The sequence below is a fragment of the Macadamia integrifolia genome, unplaced genomic scaffold (assembly GCF_013358625.1).
Source record: "Macadamia integrifolia cultivar HAES 741 unplaced genomic scaffold, SCU_Mint_v3 scaffold212, whole genome shotgun sequence".
NCBI classification, from domain to species: domain Eukaryota; kingdom Viridiplantae; phylum Streptophyta; class Magnoliopsida; order Proteales; family Proteaceae; genus Macadamia; species Macadamia integrifolia.
Genome location: NW_024868523.1, coordinates 449,523 through 451,763, shown reverse-complemented (window position 1 = coordinate 451,763; position 2,241 = coordinate 449,523). Strand labels below are relative to the sequence as shown.

The following is a 2,241-nucleotide window of genomic DNA, read 5'->3' as shown; positions in this document are numbered from 1 at the left end:
AACTGGTGTTGAGATTTGGGAACCCTCTCCCGACAAAAGGGAATACATGATAATGTCACCGTAACCAATTTCTTGGATAATAAGATAATAGGGAAATCAAATGGATAGAAAGGGGCAACTAGGCCAACCGATAGTGTGAGGTATTGGTATCGATATTGGATCCCCTGTATCGAGCGATCCGTACTGATGTCTCTATCTAAATCGGTGGAATTTTATGGATTAAATTTCATCAAAAAACAAAAAAAAAGAACGGTATGGATTATGGGTAAAAGAATTAAAAAAAAAAAAAAAAAAAAAAAAAGGATTTTTCAAAATACTATAAGTCTAAAACCATGTACTAAAATGTCTAAAACCATGGGTCTACACTACAAGATGCCTTAGTCACCAAGGAATAGGTAGACCTGCCTATTCATTTCCAAACACCTTCCTTACTCCCCCTACTTACTATTTAGCTCTTGTGAGAGAGAGAGAGGGAGACAGAGAGAGAGAGAGATGGATGCACCAGCGTACCAGGAGATGGGATACACAGAGCACATCAGAAAACGCCATGAGGAGAAAGGCTGCCTCTACGCTTGGTTTGTATCTAACCTTTTCTCCCTCTGATTTTGTTTTTTGGCTTGATTTTTAAATTTTTCGAAACTTTACCCATATACTACTTGATTTCTCATTTATTACTTTGCTTTATTTTTTATTCTATATTTTCTGTTATCTCGCTTTCGTTTTTTGTTGTTGTTGTTTGTGGTTTCATCGATGATAGATATGAAGAGGAAAGAAATAGAAAATGATTGGTTTGTGATTTAAGCAGTTTGTTCACCCTGTGCTGCTGTTGTTGCTGTTTCGAGACCTGCGAATGCTGCGTGGAAACGCTCTGCTGCTGCTGTACTTGAGGGAACAGAAAGACTCACCAAATTAAAGCTCTTCTCCCTCCAATGTCTCACTGTTGTGTTATGACATATGAGATAGGATAACAGTAAATTTTCAGTTTTGTTGTCATGAATTTAGGATGTTTAAATGTTGGAAGACTCTGAAAAATATTAATAAGGGTGGGATTAGAGTCTGGAACTGTTCTTGTAATAATAGAACATATATTTATTATTTGTGCACTTTAGGTTTTTTTTTTTGGGTCAATTTTGTTCCCCTCTTTTATATTGTTTGTTCTAATGGTGCTATAAATAAATGTCAAGCTTGGCATCACTTCTCCAAAATGATTCTAATGAACTTTTTATCCTCCAAAGGATTCTCGGAAATCTTATTTATCAATTTGCATAATATTTTTTTTATACAATGATTCTTTGATCTTTAGTCTTCCTGATTTTATTTTTTATTTTTGGTAGGAAAGAGAGTTGTTTGAGATTAGGGACTAAATTTATTAAAGTTAGATCTACGAGATTTTGATTCAAAATTTCTTTAAAAAAAAAAAAATCAAAGATCTAACTATTTTCGATTTTAATTTCAAAGGTTTGAGTTGTTTCTGACTAATTCTCGATCAATTATGTTAGAGATCAATATAGTAAGATCTCCAAGACTTCTGATTCAAAAAAAAAAAACAAAAAAAACAAAAAAAAACAAAATCAAAGATCTGTTTTTTTTCAATTTTAATTTTTAGGGTTTGAATCATTTCTAACTGATAATTGATCAATCGGATTGATTTTGATTTAATTTGAATTGGAATAAATTTTCATTCGAGAAAGTTGTGAGAATTTAATTAGGATGCTAATTGTATAAGTAAAAAGAAATGGTCGAGTAATGGGGTGGGGGAGTCCACTGATGATCCGAACCTAAAAACCAAACACAGCCTAGAGACACCAAAAGCAAAGGGAGATGATTGATTCGTGGCCAAAGGTCGACAACAATTATAAGTGGATGGGAGTGATGGAACATGACTGGATATTATAGATATTCAAAGTGTGTGGACACCTTTCTTGGCTGACCTGGCATGAGCCTGACCTGACGTTGGGACAACCAAACATGGACCCAAGAACTGGGGCTACCTTAATAATTGAGGTTCATTACTATCTATCTTTTACCAAGTAAGTAGGATGAATCAATTGAGGTTCTTACCATCTTCTTTAAGTTGTATCTATGCACAAAATCTTTTCACCCAAAAAAAAAAAAATCTATGCATTTTTAGCTCTTGAACCACAGATTGTCGGTATTTATTCCCACAACCCCACCCTAATTGTCAAAAAAAAAACTTTTTTTGGGTAGTGAGAGTGTCAATCCTATTCTATGTACTGGTTC

At 34.0% G+C, this 2,241-nt stretch overlaps 1 long non-coding RNA gene across 1 annotated transcript; it reads left to right on the top strand.

The window, feature by feature from the left end:
- The first annotated feature begins 353 nt into the window (after positions 1-353).
- On the top strand, positions 354-1,103 carry LOC122065787. The gene is made up of 2 exons (XR_006136104.1): positions 354-575; positions 806-1,103. It is a non-coding gene; the product is annotated as an uncharacterized LOC122065787 (long non-coding RNA).
- Positions 1,104-2,241: the final 1,138 nt, after the last annotated feature.